The sequence below is a fragment of the Delphinus delphis genome, chromosome 14 (genome assembly GCF_949987515.2).
Source record: "Delphinus delphis chromosome 14, mDelDel1.2, whole genome shotgun sequence".
Taxonomy (NCBI): Eukaryota; Metazoa; Chordata; class Mammalia; order Artiodactyla; family Delphinidae; genus Delphinus; species Delphinus delphis.
The window spans coordinates 47375958-47394861 of NC_082696.1; the positions used below are offsets into that span (position 1 = coordinate 47375958).

The window sequence follows — 18904 nt, forward strand, 5'->3', positions numbered from 1 at the left end:
GTGACGACTCAAGTCACGGAAGATCAGTGAAACCTGTGGGAGAATCAAGTTTCTTAAGTCTTCACGGAGTTCTTTCCACTACATGGTGCTGACAGAGCAGATTCTTAGTCAAGCCTCCAAGTTTCCACACAGCACCACTTTGTATACAGTACCCACTTAGGCTAACCTTGTGGGAAAGACCCTGTTCTGCTTATGAGTCACCACCCTCGTTTTCTTTTCTGTTGGTGTAAAAACCACGTTGGTAGCCCCTTATTACCAAGAGGCTGGGTTATATTTTATATCCCAGTTAACAAAGACCAGGGACCAAGAGATGCAGGTTTTGCCATTCATTTTCTTTAGATGCTATTTGGGGCAGTTATGCATGTTTCCAAAATTTGGCTACTCAGTAGAATGAAAGAAAAACATGCAGCTATGCTTGCTTCTGGCTTTAGAATACACATTGGTGGTTTTGCAGTATAGTATTCCATCCCTATTTAAGACAGTAACATGATAGGAGAATAGTCAGCAGCAGTCTGCAGAGAGCTCCCAGAGCCCTCTGTGGTCCCCAGTTGGGCAGAAGGGAATGCTTAGTGTAGAGTGAAGGCGGGAGGGATGCTCCTGAGGTGGAGAAAAGCAATGCCCCCAGTTCCTCCAGGGACTGAGTTTTATGGTAACAGAAGGTGTGGATGTTCCCCAAAGCCTGACTCTGCCCTGTTTTTTTTCTGAATCCTTAAGCATGGTCTTCTTATATTTTCAGGACCATGATGCCTCTTCCTGGCTTTTCAACATTTGAGAATGACATGTTCTTTTTAAGTTGATTTGGTTTACTTTAGCAGCTTTTGATGTAAACTGTGGATTTGAGGATAAGAATACTTCAGTGAACCAGTAGCTGTGTCCACACTGTCTTGTCCCCTCAGTGAATTAGCATGTGGGAAACTATTTAGAGGGGAGAAGGTCATTTATGGGAAAGAAGATTCTTCTTCTCTATTCATGTGGTTTTCTCCGTTCCTGACATGATGGATATTTGTGGTGTTTTCTTGGAAAGCAAATTACCCCACATTAACGTACCATGGCTTCTTTGGGAAGCTGAAATTCCACAAGCTCTTCCACAGATTATTTCTTCAGGTAATTCTACATTTGCACTGTTTGCTGCGGAAATGCAATAATCCTAGGCAAATTGTTTCTGTGCTATCTCAGGAGTGATAATATTAAACATTAGCAAGCCAAAGTCATAGGCAAAGGCACCTGTTATTTGGATTCTTGTATTACTTCCCTTATATTGCCCTGTATTACCCACCCCTTAGGAATCACTGACTGGAAGCATTATGAAGTGATTACTTCCTTCTCTGATATTACCAATAATTGTACTTGACTCTTCACAAATTGGAGAATGTGAAACTAAAAAGCTGAAAATATATGATGAGTGAAGCTGGCTGGGATCTGATCAGCTTTGTAATTTGTGGTCCTCAATTCACAGTAGCTTGAGAATAAGAAAACCTCTTATACATTTATCAATGATATCTATTGACTTCAAAAAAAATGGTCGTTAGGGTGAAACCTCCCTTCCAGACTCAAGCCATAAAAGTGGCATAGTTCAAAAAAAAAGTTTAATGAAGCCCAAATATTTGAAGTGATTTAATTAATAGTTTTAAAAGAGCCAGATAAGTGTGTACCCCTGAAAGGAAATCTATTTAGAAAATTAAAAAAAACAAAAAACCCTACCAGTTAGCCAAGAAGAGTGCTCAGAGGATGAAATGGCAGCATGCCCTTGGAACTCCAAAGGTCACTGGGGAGATGCTGTTTTGAGGCGGATTGGAGGATCCTGGGAACAGTTCTGAAAGAGGGTGGACCCTTTCTCTAGAGAAAAGTGGGTAAACAGCTAAAAGTGGGTAAACAGCTAAGCTGCTTAGTTTCCATTTTTGTCACTTAGAAGAACTTCAGCTGAATTCTGGTCATCTTCTGGTCCCACATTTTCCCAGCAAGAAAAGCATGCATGGTTGGGAATTGTAGGAGTTTTAGCCAGATTCTTTAAGACGCACTCTGCATCCATCCTGGTAAATAGTGCTTAAGTATTGCATTGTTAACTTGGCACGTGTATACAGCTCATCTGCCAACTGAACTGCAAATGTCTTGAAGACCAAGATGGTATCTGATACTTCTCTGTTCTCTTCATTAGCAGCTGACCAGCACCTTGCACACTGTTCAGTCACCTGTTACACAGAGGTCTTCCGCTGGTGCCCAACAAATTCATGCCAGTCATCGTGGGGACTGAGATGGGGCAAAGCCCTTTTTCTCAAAGGCTGTGCTCATGTGTAGGCTGCCTACAGAACACTCATATGTATGTCTAACACCAGTGGAAGTGAGAGGAAGGAGTAATCCAAAAATGGTGCACAACCCAGGCACCGTTTTTATTTGTCACCAGTCTCAGATGCACTTGCTGTTTTTGTAATTGGCTCATGATTTTCTAGTATGATCTGGACCACTGGAGAGGCCCCTCAGTTTTCTGAAAATTCATAGAGTGAATGATATGTTTCCAGATAAGTCTTAGGTGGCCGGTATGGAAGTTCTGATGAATTTTGGTATTCATTTTCCCAGCCAACAAATTTCTCTCCCTATAAATATTTGTTCAGGTAAACTGCACGTCATAAGACTTTCCATGTGTTCTGCTTCAGGGAGACTAGGCAGGTGTAACAGGAAAACTGGGGAACCCACCTGAAAAGCCATCTGATCCTACAGAGCAGATGCTCCCACACCTGTGTCTGGGCATCTAGTCTTTTATGATGTGGGGTCTCATTATTTGCTGGCAGAGGTCTTCTTACTATCTGAGAAGCGTTAGGATAAAGTGCAAGGAAGTATAAGGTGATTAAGGATCGAACAGCAAACACTGAGATTTTTTAGATTAAAATTTTGAGCTGTTCTCTTTCCAAATCATGGAATTTAGGCATTTGCCATTCATACTTGTCTCTGCCGCAGCCCCCATGCTACCCCACCCTGCCCTCAGAAGATTTCAATAATAATAATCACTTGGTTTCCCACGAGAATAGTTGAGGAGAGAACTGCAGGCCTGGGCAAGGGAGGGTTAGATCTAAAGCTGGGTTTCCAGAAATTGAGGCAGAGCTTTGTGTCAACTGCAAAATAACCTATTCATTAGCAATTCTGCTGCATCATCCTTGGAACTTAAATTCCCATTTTCATCTCGGTGGGTATTTTCAGGAGTCAGTGAATGGTATTAACTTATGCTCTGGAAAAATGGGAGGATCCTGTGGCAGATTTAAGAAGCACGGTTGCAGTCAGTCTTTTCCATTTTAGATTATAGTAAACTCCTGCGTCAGGCTTGCTTTCTGTGAGTTTTCTTTTCCTCCCTTCATCACGTTCGTTATCCCTTGGGCGAGTTGTGTCTGTCCCTCCTGCTGCACTCCCCCGCACTACGTGCTGAGCAGCTCTCCTGCAGAGCCTCCAACCAGCTGGAGAGCCTTCTTTCTCCCATTCCCCTGTCTTTCCCACCCCGTGGTGAGACCCATGCCTAATTTTCAGCTCTTTCTGGGGTAGTGTGGCATTACTTGGAAGAAAATTAGAAAGCATTTTACACGGCTTATTACAAATCATTAATTGAAGTGCCACGAAACCCAGGGAATTTATTCTCCCACTGATGTGTGCGTAACTCCTATTAACATTAATAAAGTTGTTTAGAATCAAAGAACGGGCAGGAACCCATAACAGAGGATCCATTTTGATCCTGCTTTACAGAGTGACTCATACCCACTGGGCATCAACAAGCATTTTAAATATAATTTTTACCACTCCTTTTTAAAAAGGAGAGCAATTACTGAGTATGTCATCACAGTAGGTTCACGTCCTTCGCTGTGAAGGACAGTAGCTGTTGTGAGGTCCTGCCCCACCCGGCTTGGAAGTCCGTGTGAACGCAGGCAGGATCAGGGCGGGAGGCGTCCCCTGAGGCTGCCGCGCCTGCGCACTGCCGTGGGGGGGAGCTGCCGGAGCAGTGGGAAGGGGACCGTGACCGCTGGCATCCGCAAGACAGAGAGAAGTAAACAGAGATGTTTGCTTCACCTGAGCCGTTTGTGCCCTGCCCCAACTGTGCAGTTATTGATAAGTCCCATCAGTGAAATGGACCATTGAGGGGGGGGGGGTGGATTTTAGTCTAGATAATTGTAAAGCTTTTGAACGCTCCAGGGACCCCAAAGAATCTGAAGATGTAGAAACAAGTGGAAAGTACCTTTGACCTTTCAAGTAAAATGCAAACACTAGGAGTTAGAGCTGCACTTTCTCTCACAGTGAATGTATTTGTGCAGTGCTTATTTATTCACCTTCATAGCCAATAAAGGGAGACTTCCAACGGGCCCCATTTTTAGGTCTGTGTGTCTCCCCTCACCCCTTCCAAGCTCCGTCTCTACCTCCTCTTCTCTCTATCATAGGGCATTAATTTGTACATGTGTTTTTAATGTTTGGAAAATGACTTCAATGTGGGTGACAGAGAAGAGAGATTTTCATAATTATGTCTGATTTGGACGAGAAGGTTGGTATCCTTTCAGTGTCCTGTGGTCTTTCTCAGAAATGTTAACTTTTATAACACTTAGAGTAGCACTTGTTTGTTTTTAATGTTGCTTTTTAAAAACCATTTCCTGAAAGGCTTAGATGGAAAACTGTGAATTACTTTTATTAGGTTTTTGAAGTGCTAGTTATCATTGAATTATTTCCCTCACGTCTGGCAGCACCTCACCTAGTCTTGTCCTTGGAATGTTACTGAACCTTGCAAGAACTTTGAGTTCCTTCTGCTTTTGTCTGAGGTTGGGAAGCAGGTATTCATTTCTGAAATTGTTAATCTAGATGTTCTGAGAAAGAATACGGAATATACCTTTAATCACTGAACCTCATTTCTAGCTCTTTATTTTTTCTTAAAGAATAAGTATAGAGTTTCCAAAAAAAAAAAAAAACAGAAAGCAATGCTGGTTATAAACAGGTAGAATCCAGCTGGCACTGTGTAGATAAAAACAAGCCCAGAATTCTGTTCACTTATCCTTCACCACAGGATTGTGAACTGGGTCAGGATTATCCTTGTTTTACAAATGAGGCGGCTGGAGCTGGAGAGGTGAAGCCAGCCTTTCTCAGGGCCACAGATCCAGGGAGGGTTGAGAACAGGGCCTGCATGATTACTGCCCAGCCCTGCCTGCCTTTGGGTCTTGTTAGAGTTTGTACCCAGAGACCAAATTTGACTCTCCAGTGCCTAACAGAGTTGGAGCATGACAGACACTCAGTAAATGGTTGGTGAATGAATATATTGACAGAGCCAATATATTGGCTGAAGTTGAAGATGTATAATATTACCCATTGCATAGGGTTACTGTGAGGACAAAATAAGATAATAATATATACAAACATAACATATATATATATATATACATATATATATATACATACACATATATATGTTACACATATAACATGCTCAGTAAATGCTCTTTTCTCCTCTTTTGTCTTGGTTCGTTTAGACCACCCACCTGTGGTTTTGCTACCAGGTGTGTATGTCTCTCCATTTATTTTGATATGATGCACAAAATGTAATACATTTTGTGATATGGTTGTATTACCATATCACATGCACGTGCGATTGAAAGAAATTTTTTTCACCAAATAATACTACGTATGCTGCCTGTATTAGTTTGCTAGGCTGCCATAACAAAGTACCACAGTCTGAGTGGCTTAAACAAAAGAAATTTATTTTTGCACAGTTCTGAAGGCTGGAAGTCTGACACATCAACGTGTCAGCAGTGTTGATTTCTTCTGAGGTCTTTCTCGTTGGCTTACAGATGCCGTCTTTTCCTCTAATCTCTTCGTCTTATGAGGACCCCAGTCATATTGGATTAGGACCTCACCCTAGGACCTCATTTTAACTTAATTACCTCTTCAAAAGCCCTGTCTCCAAATACAGTCACATTCTGAGGTTGTACTGGGGGTTCGGACATCCACATATGGGAAAAGGGAGGCACATTTCAGTCCATATCAATGAATGCCTTTGATATTTTTCCCTTTTATTTCATTAAAGAAAATGCTGGTGACAAGCAACTAAGTTGAATTTTCTGACCCCCTAAATTGATTATAGACCACAGAGTGAAAGGAACTACGGTGGTGGGTTGTGTAGGTTTACCAGGTTAGTGTGAAATTGGCACCAGCACTGGGACTGGCCGCTGATTGCAGAGACAGCCCTAGAAGCTCAAACACAAAAGGGAGCATAAGGTCAGAGTGGGCAGCCTTCTGCAAATATACAGCAAGTTCCTTAGCTCGGGTCAACAAAAGTTTTCTGTAAATGGCCAGACAGTAAGTATTTTTTGACTTTGCAGGCCATATGGTCTCCGTTGAGACAGCTCTGCTTTTGTATCATGGCAGCAGCCAGAGACAATACATGAACTAATGGGTGTGGCTGTGTTCCAATGCAACTTCATTTATAGACTCCGAGATCGGAATTTCTTAGAATTTTCACATGTCACGAAATATTCTTTAGGATTTTTCCCCCCAGCCATTTAAAAATGTAAAAACCATTCTTAGTTCATGGGCTGTGCAAAAGCAGTCAAATCAACCCACCGGCTGTAGCTTGCCTACCCTGCCCTTTCTGGTACAGCCAAGTCATCTAGCTGAAAGGCTCTCAAGGAATTGGCCTGGGTGATTTTTCCTCAGTCCACGTAAATTCTAAACTGATTATCATGCTTGACTCTTGTGATTTATCTATATTTCCAAATGGAAAATCTCTGTGGCCACTCATGATAAAAAATGACTTTACCTTTTAAAAATTTTTTATTGGAGTATAGCTGCTTTACAATGTTGTGTTAGTTTCAGGTGTACAGCAAAGTGAATCAGTTATACGTATACATATATCCACTCTTTTTTAGATTCTTTTCCCATATAGGTCATTACAGAGTACTGAGTGGAGTTCCCTGTGCTATACAGTAGGTCCTTATTGAAAATTGACTGGGGCTTCCCTGGTGGCGCAGTGGTTGAGAGTCCGCCTGCCGATGCAGGGGGTGTGGGTTCATGCCCCGGTCTGGGAAGATCCCACATGCCGCGGAGCAGCTGGGCCCGTGAGCCATGGCCGCTGAGCCTGCGCATCCGGAGCCTGTGCTCCACAACGGGAGAGGCCACGGCAGTGAGAGGCCTGCGTACCGCAAAAAAAAAAGACTTTAAAAGCAAATGTTATTTTCTTACCAGAGAGAACTTTAACTGAGGATGTAGAAACCTCCTTAAATGATCCACACAATCGTCATCTGTCAGATAGTGAAGAGTAGAATCAGCATCAGAAAGTCTGCACAAAAACAACAGAGTTTGAATCTAGGGGGTCTCCTTTGGGAAGCCAATATTTGGGGAAATGGAATCGCTGAGGAAAGTCCCAGGTGTCCTCGTGGCACATGGAGTCTCCTCCATGCAGCTGACTGCATGGTCCCAGTCCCCATGCTTACCTCTTAGGGTGAGTGAGGTCTCTCTCATAGGAACTCTGCACCCTCCACAGTCCCCTCGCACACGGTGCCCTCCCAGCTCAGAAGGTAGGCCACAGTGAGACCCTCTCTCACTCCCCGTGGAGGCTGCCAGCAGCCCAGGATGCTGTGTAAGTGCCCAAGTAAATCTCCCTACCAGAGGGTCCCAGAGAACAAAGCATCTGAGAAGACAAGAGTCTGGCCATATGGTTTCTGTGCCCCCAGGGATGTATTTTAGTGGTGGCCAGAGCAGTTGTGCAGAGCCCATGTCTAATGATGACAGGCCAGCCCCGCACAGCCTCTGAGCAGCTGCTGAGGTTGAGCTACCCTCAGAACTGGAGACAGAATTCTCTCTCCATCCATGTGATGCTGCAAGATCAGGACTCCGCCCCGTGACTATGTGTATCCAAGCGGAATCTGAAGAGCCCAGAAACGGACAAAGGCAGGAATGGTATCCTGGGAGTTATTTTCAGTATTTCAGGCTGTCGAGTGGAAACTATACATTTATCCACAGCAAGGCTTAGAGGCCAGCTAAGCTGTTGTTGCCCCCAGGGGCAGGCCCGAGCTGATGTCTTGGGGTGACTCTGAAGGGGGATGGAGCACCTAGAGGTGTCACATAGAGATCACCTTTATCCTCAGGGCTTTCCCCTCCAGAGATACTGCAGACTGTAAACCAAGGCCCCAGGAAGCTGTTTTTTAATCGACGTGAAAAATTGGGCTTGAATATCCAGATTTTCGCCTTAAAAAATCAGTCAGATAAAATTAAAAAGATTTGTTATTTTATTTTGAAACTGTTTACTTCATGCCATCCTAACATACAGTAATAAAATAACTTTGGCATGACAGTCATCTTAAGTGAATAAAAAACCCAATGAAATGAAATGGCACTTTTAAGCTTTTAGCAAAGCAAAGTTTTGAATTATCTTGCTTAAATTAGATTGCTGTGCTCTTTTGCTTTCAGTATTTACAAGAGCTCTGTTTTGTCTCTGGTTTCACTGCCTTAACCACTGAGATTATTTTTAATTGAAGTATTATTAACATTCATACAGAAAAGTACACACATTGTTAATTGCACTGAAAATGAATTTTCACCAAGTGCATACTCCCCCGTAACCAGGAGCCAGATGGAGGAAGAACGTCACCCAAGCCCCTTAGACCCCTTCCCAGTCCCAAACCAACCCCACTCCCACCAAAGGTAACCATTATACCATGGTTTCTAACATAGGTTGAATTTGTCTACTTTGAACTTTATATAAGTAAAATCTCAAGGATGTATTCTTGTGTCTCTTTCAACATTACATTTGGGAAATTAACCCATGTTGTTATGAGTTGTAGTTTGTTTGTTCTCATTGCCGTGTAATGCATTGTTTATTGTAAATTTATTTATCCCTTCTATTGCACATGGGCTTTGGGGTGGGTTCCAGTTTGGGGCTATTGCAGACAGTGCTGCTAGGAACACTCCTGTACATGTCAGTGGGTGAGTACCTTTAACGTTGCTGAGGACGGATTCCTTGATGGCGAGATCCTGGGTCATGGGATGTAGGTATGTCCAGCTCTAATAGATCCTGCCAGGTCTCCACAGTGTCTTCATCAATTTACATTCTCACCAGCACTGTATGAGAGTTCCAGTTGTTCCATGTCATCACCACTTTGTGGTTTTTGTCTCTGTCATTTTGGCCTATCTGGTAGGTGTGTATTGGTAAGGCATTGTGATTTTAATTTAGTTTTCTTTGATGACTAAACTAGAGCATCTTTTATATGTTTATTGGCCATTTGGATTTCCCTTTTTGTGAAATTTCTCCTCAAGTTTTTGCCCATTTTTATATTGGGTCATCTGCCTTTTCCTTATGGGTTTGTAGGAGTTCTTTGCTGGATTTATATATTGAAATTATTTTCTCCACTATGTGGCCTACCTTTTGATTCTGTTGATATCTTTTGATAAAGAATTATTAATTTTAGGGCTTCCCTGGTGGCGCAGTGGTTGAGAGTCCGCCTGCCGATGCAGGGGACACGGGTTCGTGCCCCGGTCGGGGAAGATCCCACATGCCACGGAGCGGCTGGGCCCGTGAGCCGTGGCCGCTGAGCCTGTGTGTCTGGAGCCTGTGCTCTGCAATGGGAGAGGCCACAACAGTGAAAGGCCCGCGTACCGCAAAAAAAAAAAAAAAAAAAAAAGAATTAATTTTAATACAGTCCAACTTATTTTTTTCATTCATGGATAACACTTTCTTGTATTCTGTTTTTAAAAAATCTTTACCTGTCACAAGATCTGAACGTATTCTTCGTTTTCTTCTGAAAGTTTTATTATTTTACCTTTCACATTTATTTCCACCATCCATCTGGAATTGACTTTCGCATGTAAAGTAGAGATTAAGAATCATTTCTTTCATATGGATATGCAGTGTATTCATTTCCTAGGGCTACCGAAACAAGTACCACAAACTGGGTGGCCTAAAACAACAGAAATGTATCCTCTCATAGTTCTGGAGGCCAGAAGCCTGAAATCAAGGTGTGGGCAAGGTCATGTTCCCTCTGAAGGCTCCAGGGAAGAATGGTTCCTTGCCTCTTCCTAGCTTCTGGTTGTGGCTGGTAATCCTTGACCTTCCTTGGCATGCAGCTGCATTGTTCTGATCTCTGCCTCTGTTGTCACATGGGCTTCTTCCCCTTGTGTTTCTCTGTGTCTAAACTTCCTTCTTCTTATAAGGACACTGGTCGTAATGGATTGAGGGCCCACCCTAATCCACTATAACCTCATTTTAACTAATTACATCTTCAGTGACCCTATTTCCAAATAATGTCACATTATGAGGTCCTGGGGGGTGTTAGGACTTCAATATATCTTTTGGGGGAACACAACCCACAATACCCAGTGAACCCAGTGCCATTTATTGAAATTCAGTGTCATCTTTGTCATAAATCAGGTGATTATCTGTGTAGGTACATTTTGGGACCTTCTTTTTTGTTCTGTTGGTCTAATTGTCTATGACACAGATACCACACTGTCTTAATTACTGTTATTTTATAATGAATCTTGGTATCTGATAGATGGGATCCTTGGATGTAGGTAAAATAGGTCCTTGGTAGAGAAAAGGTAGAGGCGTTAGTTCAGCCATGTTGCCACATGGAGAACCATGGCTGGAAGAGGTATTGAGGACACGATGCAGATAATGGATGGGATGGGGTCTAGATCTGAGGTTTTCAGTGTTGAGAACGTTAGGGTTCCCCAGAAGTGCCAGGTGGGCCAGGAGGATGGCCAAGGTGGTGGTGTTTTGAGTCCTTTCCTCCCTGAACCAGAGCTGTTCTGTTCCACTTTTATCTAGTATGTTGGAGTGTAGCATAAACATTAGAAATACACATGCACTCACATCTACGTGTGAATACACAAGATTTTTATACTAAAAAATAGCTTAAAGACTACCAGACTAGATATTCTTTAACATTCCATTCAGCCCCAGGATTCTGGGATTTTAACATTGTAGCCAGCCCACACTCCAGTGCCTCTGCACACATTGTTATTAACCTTGATCTTGGCAGCATTGTGATACTGTGTGCATATCCGAGGCCTTCCCAGGAGCTACTGCAGAATGTCTGTTTGGAGGGTCTTGAGCGTGGTAATCAGGTTGGAAGAGAGCTCGGGGACTTGTCCAGCTGCATCATAGCAAAGCAGCATTTTTATTCAGACTCTGGATTGCAAATCACTAGAAACAGCTTCATTTACAAGGAAAATCAGAAATAATTCAAGTACACCACAAAACAGAGTTTCTATTTTATCTTTACCTGATACCTAAGAGATGTGATCACCTGATAGAAACTCACTGCCAGGAAGAAAAGAAAGACATGCTTATTATAAATATATACTTCATTTTCATAAGTTTTATAGAACAGAATCTTTTTCCTCCTGACAGTCAACAAATTATTCCAATGGCATTTACTTCGTTTATGTCTTTCCCAAATAAACCCTCAGCCTAGAGGTTTAAACATAGCAATCATCGTCATTATCATAAATAATAATAATTATGTAATTATTAATATATTGCATATTAATGACGTATAATAAATTGTTATTTGAAGGAGGAGGAGAAGAAATTATATCACTACTACCCTTCCTGCTTGGGGTTGATGGAGACTGTGGGGAGCCCTAGAGCCCCATCCATCCCCTCCGACCACCCCTTTGCATGACTCAGCCCAACCACCATGCCAGTGAGCCCAAAATAAATACCTCAGAGCCGCCTCTTGGGCAGCTGAAGATAAGCTCATTTGCTGGTTTGGGCGTGCCTTGCTCCACCGTGAGCCTGAGTCCCCCTCATCCTGGCGATGGCTGATGAGAGAGGAGCAGTCAGCCCTTTCTAGTCCGACCTTCCTGCCCTCTCGTCCTGTGGTCAGTAACCCCTTTGTGCTGGCCGAGTGCTCTCCATGCTCATCTCTTGGTCTGCCCATCACTCTTCTCCTCTTTCCTTGCACTCTTTACTCCCGCTCCAGCAAATAAGAGAACAAACAACAACCACAGCCTTGCTTGAGTATCCCCAACTTGTGGTGGTGAAGCCAGAAGGACCAGGGCCCCTGTAGGCAGGGAAAGCAGATGGGCCAGTGATGCCTTCTTGGAGCGCCCCTCTTCCTCCCCCACGAGGGGTGAAGGCCACAGTCAGTCCTAAAGCAGGCTCGGTTTCCTAGGGAACTCTGTTTTCTGCTTCCCATCCTCCTCCCCTTGCGAATGGGCTTTGTTTGGACACTTGCTTGTTTGATGTGTTATCGCGCCATTTGGAACTCTTTAGTTTTGCAGACAATTGACTTTGGACTTGCAGGGGACGCTGTCACATGCCCAGCTTGCACCACACGCTGCACAGGACAGGACAGCGCTGCACAGGACAGGACAGCCGTAGCCACCGTAGGAGAGCTATGTAAGGGAGGGGAAGTCACCCTCCCTAGCCCCTGCCCCTGCCCCTCATTCCTTGCTTTTGTAATTAAGACAGCAGGGAGTCACAAAGCTGTTCCTTAACGGGTAGGCCCTGCAAGTGTGCTGGCTTTATCATCAGCCTGCACCGGCTGGAGGAAGACTTGGAAGCCCCATTACAGAACATAGGTCACAGAGGTGAACTGAAAAGGACAAAGCCCTCTGACTCAACAAAATGACGAGAAGTGACTCCTCTGTGCGAAGCAGTGGGCCGGGCAGTGTGACAGCGGTTCAGAGATTTAGGGTAAGTGCCTGCCCTCAAGGATCTGGCTCTTTCCTGTGAAGCAGACAGTGTGGTAAGGTCTATAGTAGACGTGTAAATGGTGAGATGAATTCCAGTGGAGGAAATCGGACAAGAAATTCAGGGAGGGATTCATATTCGACTTGGGCTCGAGGGGCAGGTTGGGTCGCCATTCTTGCAGGTGGAGGTAAGGGTGCATGAGAGGAAAGAACAGGGCAGGTGAAGGCCAGGAGGAGGGACAGGTGCTGGAAACAGCAAATGCTTTCGGAAGGCTGAGTGTGAGGGAGGAAAAAGAAATGGGAGATAAGGCCAAGGTGGGTTTGGAATGGAGGTGGGTGGCTTTGAGCACAAAGCTGAGGAGTGTGAGTGTGTGTTAAGTCATTGGTTTTTCTAGCCGTGTCACCACCCTGAGGTTCCTTGGGGGTGGCTCATAGGCACTGCAGGAGCAAAGGTCCAGAGCAGCTCCTTCCTTGCCCATGTTATATACTGGGGTATTGTCTTTCTTTTAAGAGGGTTCCCATTGGCCTGTGCCAGAGACCCATTCTCACTTATCTAGTCTCCATCAGTCTGCAAGTACTTACTGAGAGCCCTGTATGCCTAGCCCTGTACTCAGTTCTGCTGAAAGACGGTGGAAGATTTTGACCCAGTGGCGTGGTAGTAAGAACCACTGGGTCAGCAGCCTGAATTATAATTCCGTCTCTGCCACCCACTCATCATAAATCCTTAGGCAAGTCTCCTGGCCTCGCTGGGACCAGTTTCTCACCTGTGAAGTGCAGGGCTGGGCTGGTAAGTTGTTCCCAGCAGAGACATTTTAGGACCAACATGATCAGTACTATAATCTAGAGTTTTCCTGTGTGTGGACAGAGTAGGAAAGGGAGAAACCAGAGGCAAAGGGGCCACTTAAGAGGTGATGGCAAGAATTCCTGTGAGATGTCTTAAGAGTCTGAGTGAGGCCTTTTACTTATTCATTCAACAAACGTAATACTCAGTGCCAGCCACTGAGCATTGGGAATATAGCAGTGACCAAAACAAAGTCCCTGTCCTCAGGGTACTTTCTGTCTAGAGAGCAACAGTGGGACTGGAAACAAGGGTGATAGATCAAGAGATGTAGTTTGAAACTCATGACAAGGGTGATAGTTGGAGCTGTGGACGTATATGAGGTACCAGGGAAGAGAAAGCAAAAAGGTTTGGAGGGAAAGAGAGACCTGAGGTGATGGAACCTCAGGAACATTCTGTGGAAAACCAACTAATGTTTACTCCATAATAGAAGATACATTCTCTATCAAGCCAACGCAACACACCCATCCCCCCAAAATATCCCATTGTTGAGAAGCTATGACACCAAAGAGAGAATGTCCATTTAGACACCCAGTTCTCCTTGACTATTGACTGCATCACTCCTGTATATGAAGCAAAATTACATCAGAGCCATATATGGTTTTATATAATAGCAGGTCTATTTGGTTTACTCAGAAAGGTCTTTAATAAGTTAACAGTGATACGTAAAAGTGGTATGGGTGGCTGCCTAAGCTGTTAGTCCCTCAAATCTTTTCCCAAACCAGCTTGCTCCCTCTCGCTCCCTCTCGCTCCCTCTCGCTCCCTCTCGCTCCCTCTCGCTCCCTCTCGCTCCCTCCCACCACCCCTCCTTCTCCCAAAGTTATTGCAGTGGATCCAGAAGCAGATTCTGAGAGCCTCAAGCTTTTCCTTATTTACCCTTCAGTAATTACATATCACAGGTTGTTTTCCCTATTAGAGTCTGGGGCTTAGCAATTAGTCTCCCATTGTTTTTGCAGGAAATGACATCCATGTGACTTCTGCGGAAGCAACTGTTGACCACTCTGGTTAAAAGAATTTGGAAAACGTTCAGCACTTCCTCTGGTTGATCATTTAGACTGGCTGATTTAGAAAGCTTTTGGAAATGTGCAAAGCAAATAACGGTTGTCAGAACCGGAAATACTACTGGGTCAGTTCCTGAACAAAATAGACCTCTCAACTGTTGCTCTGGTCTCTTGATGCACTGACTTGTCTGGACCCTTCACTGTGTGGCTGACTGGTGCCTCGGCATTCTGTTCCTTTTATAATGCTTTATTAGGGACTGATTAGGCAGGATGCTTTCCAGCTGCAGACAATTGACAACCCAACTTAAGGAGGCCTGTACAATAAGAAACTTATTGGAAGTCTAGTAGCTCTGCAGACTTCAGGGTTGACTGAATGCAAACACCCCTGCTCTCCTTCCCTGTGTTTTTTCTGTCTTTGCCCTCCTTTGTGGGCCAGCTTTATGCTTCAGTTGGAGCAAGATAGTAACGGAAGTCCTAGGCATCACATCCTACACAACATTCAGAAGGAGGGAATTTCTCCCAGAAGAATGAGGAGAAGCTCCCAGCAAAACGTTCTGCACATCGTGTTGGCCTGAAGAAGGTCACATGCCTATTCTTGAACCAGTCACTTGCACGAGGAACAGGTTTCCCTAGATCAGTGTGTCTCAAACTTCAGCATGCTCACAGATCACCTGGGATCTTGTGAAACAGCTTCTGATTCAGTAGGTTTGGGGTGAGGCCTCAGAGCTGACATTTCTCAGAAGCTCCCACGTGATGCTGATGTTGCTGCTGGGCACCCTGCAAAGCCTTAGACCACTCAGGCCCCCACGCCCCCACCTGGGAGTGCTGTCACCTTTTCTCAGGCACTGTGGCTGAAGGAACATGGGGCATCTGTTAGGAAGAAGGAAGAGGGAATGGCCCCATGCAGATGAAAACTGTAGTAGAGATGCTCGTATCCAGTGCATAATGAGAATATTACCTTGAAACAGGAGCCACACGACGTCTATGACATGCATTAGAAGCAACAGTAACATGCTAAGTGCTGTGGGAGCGCCTATAAGCATCTTATATGTACTCGTGAGGATGTGCACGCTGCCGTTTTTGAAACAGAAGATTAAACAGTCATGCTGCCCTCTTCATTATCATTCAGCTATTTTAATTTAATACCGTATACCTAGTGTGACTCAAAAGGAACAAATTCAAATGAAATAGATTTAAATGTCCCTAAGTATAAAAAGAGTGTGCCAAGTCCAGCCATTGTCCTCTGAGTAGCTATCTCATCCGTCTTAGTTACTAGGGAGGGAGGGTACACCCCGACATGTCCTGCGAGTCACTTGACATGATGTCGGGCATGAAAAATGTTGCTTGCCAGTGTTGAATTTCTGCCGAAGCAAATGGTCACAGTGCCCTAATGCGTGGTTTTCAGTGGAGAAAATCATTATGCTCTCTTCATTGAAAAGGAAGAACTATTCTGTTATTTTTCTTGTGTTTTTTTCTTGGCAAAAGACACACAGGAGTTCTGAGCTGCAGCAGTTTTGGAAAAAAGGCTGATAAGACCAAAGGACCAGTGTCCATCATGAGGCTGCTCCATCACAGACTCAGTGGGGCCCGGAGTGGAACATGCCACGAGGCGTTGACTAAACCCTTCTGGGATGGCCCCCTTGGAGGGGTTACCATCTCCAACCTCATATGCAAAGACATCATTCAGGAGGGGAGGTGGAATTTCACTGCTCCATCGACTTGCCTACCCTGGAACCACAGCTTCACATCTGTGAGACCTGTGGGAACGCAAAGCAACTCTTACTAACTGGCCTCACCTATGTGGGTCACCAAAGCACCCGTACTTAGGGGAATCACTGGCTATTCCTTGTCTTTGCAAAGACCCTGACACTTTGAGAGATTCTCAGCTCCTCTGGACTAGCTGGGGAAAGCTGCTAGGCTCGAAGTTCCACTAAGGCAGGAATTGTGCTCATGTCACACAGATGCCCCATGTATGGGCGGAATGATTGAACAGTCAGTCTGTTCCAGGGAGATCTGTCGGTCAGCCACGCCGACCAAGCATTCACTCTCTAAGGAGAAATAAAAGAGGGGAACATTTTGTTGCCTAAATTCAGAATTTTATACTCTAAATATACAATGTTTAGGCATCTCATCTGCATATTTACAGCCTCATAGGCTGCCAGACAGAGGTGAAATGATATTAGTATTAGCTGAGCCTGTGTTCTGCAAGCAAGACTGCACTGTTATTCACTGATTGGTTCAAACAGTGCTGGCTGAATGTCTTCCTGCCGTGAGCTACGAGGCAGGGCATTCTTCACCGCCTTGAGAGGAATAAAAAATGGGGAAAAAATAGGGCCTTCCCTTACAACTTAGAAGACTTACAACTTAAAAAGTAGGATATAATCAGTACATTTAAAGTATCTATATCAAATAAAATATAATTTTTAAAAAGAGAAAAGCAAAGAGGGGTAAGATAATACCAAATTGAGAAAGTCCAGGTAGAAAGGGCTCAAGAAGATGATGAGAGTTACTCTAGGCCTTAAAGTGGGGCTCGTGACCTGGAGTCCATGGATGGAATCCTGGGGGAGGGAGTGTCTGTGAACTTGGATGGAGGAAAATTATCTATTTTCACTAACCCTTAATTGAAACCTAACATTTCATTCTGTTATGACAGTAGTATTAGCTATTTGTCACCAATAGTAATTCTAGGTATTTTCATATTACATTATAGTTACAGATACCCTGAAGTATCATTTATGCCCAACATTACTTCAAAACTACAGTAGTAATTAGAATTTTCCTGGAAATTATTTAAATATTAAGAGAAGCACATCATAATTTTGTTATATATTTTGATAACTGAATATCAGTATACTTCTTTTGAGTCCTGTGCATTTCATGTGTTAACTTCAAGAATTTAAAAACATTATTCTGAAAAACATGTCTCTAGACTGTTATGGACCAAAAAGGTAAAGAGCCCTGGGCTTGGAAAATGGTGAGGCCACCTACTGGCACTTAAGGGACAGAAGACACTCAGAGAAGGGTCTGGAATGCCCACAGGCTGAGGCAGGACTGGTGGCTGCATTCTGCAGCATCTGATGGGAAGATGTGGGGACAGAGCTAAAGCGAGTGGGAGGCCCAGGCTGATATATTGATAATTTCACAGGTAAACTTGTAGGTGGTGGGAAGCAGTAGAGGTGTTTCCGCTGAGGCTTTAAGTTGTGTTTAGGAAGAAGCAGGATTGGAAGAGAAGGAGCTGGAGGCCAGGAGATGGGTTTCTGCAGGGAGTGTAAAGATGAGAATGGAGAGAGGCGGTGAGTGCCAGAGTTGCCATGGGACGCGAAGGTCAGGCTCAGGCCAGGATTTGCAGGGCAGGTGAGCAAGGCCGGCTTAGGCTTCAGGCCTGCATGATCCAGAGAAGGATAATAGCTCCTCACCTTCCCCGAGTGATAACTGTGCCAGATGCTGTTTTAAGCCTTTCGATGTCATTTATATGTCACTAAATTTATATTACTTAATGCTCATAACAACCCTGTGAGGTTAGTACAGTAATTCCTATTTTTCAGATAATAAAATGAAATCTAGAAAACAGAAGTGAGCAGGGGAGAGGCAAGGGAGCAGCCAGCAGGGGAGAATGGAGTGTATTGCTGAAAGAAAGAGGAAAGAGGAATTGGTTTGGGGGGTGGGGGGGAAAGGTTATGGGTTCAGCTTTAGATATCTTTGCATTGTTCTCATATCTTCAATTATTTTAAAAGGCTAAAAATTCAAATAAAGTATTTATAAGCACAGTTTCTGGTTTATTTCATTGTCCAGATTGTTATTTGTTTGTTATTAGTGAGTGCTGAGTCAATTTGTAAATTGGTTTCATCTTTCCTGTGAAAAACAAAGAGGAATCTGGCAGTAAGAGTGTGGTACATTGATGGGTGCCCAAAACAAGGAAGATGTTGTGGTTTCCAGAAGGGAAACACAATATATATTAAATTACTTCTGCCTAATGATGCATGTTTCCTTTTGTTGTGGTATTTTTCAGGACCAGTCCAGCAGCTGTATTAGAAGACATGTGGTATATATAAAGTTTGTGATCGTTGGGGGAAATTTTGGTAAGTGTCGCTGCACTTATTTCTGATACCTTGTGAAGTAAATGGTGCTCATAAAGGGAAACCATGGCCTTGTTCTGTGCATCTTTTAAACCTGTACTACACTTGACAAAATGGATTTTATAACTAAGTGTGACGTTCAATTGGTGTTTTCTGACAGTATGACCTTTTTTTTGGTCATTGCTGATGTTATTAAGCAATATGGGGTTTTCTAAGATATAATAGTAAGTCTAGATTTTAGGAAACCTTCCAGATACAGGATAAAGAATACCCTGGACCATTTAGCTTATGTTCTTAGCCACCCGTGGAATGTGAGAGTAATAAACTTGCAAACCAAAAGA

At 43.8% G+C, this 18904-nt stretch overlaps 1 protein-coding gene across 6 annotated transcripts in view; it reads left to right on the forward strand.

The window, feature by feature from the left end:
* FYN (FYN proto-oncogene, Src family tyrosine kinase) overlaps positions 1–18904 on the forward strand; it is a 208261-nt gene that overhangs the window by 72967 nt on the left and 116390 nt on the right. For 3 of the 6 annotated variants that reach the window (XM_060030071.1, XM_060030067.1, XM_060030065.1), the window contains exon 3: positions 18497–18566. The gene's annotated coding sequence lies outside the window, so the exon portion shown is untranslated. Of the gene's footprint in view, positions 1–12311; positions 12653–14442; positions 14613–18496; positions 18567–18904 lie in introns of those variants that run through there. The other 3 variants (XM_060030068.1, XM_060030070.1, XM_060030066.1) reach the window with 3 other exon arrangements.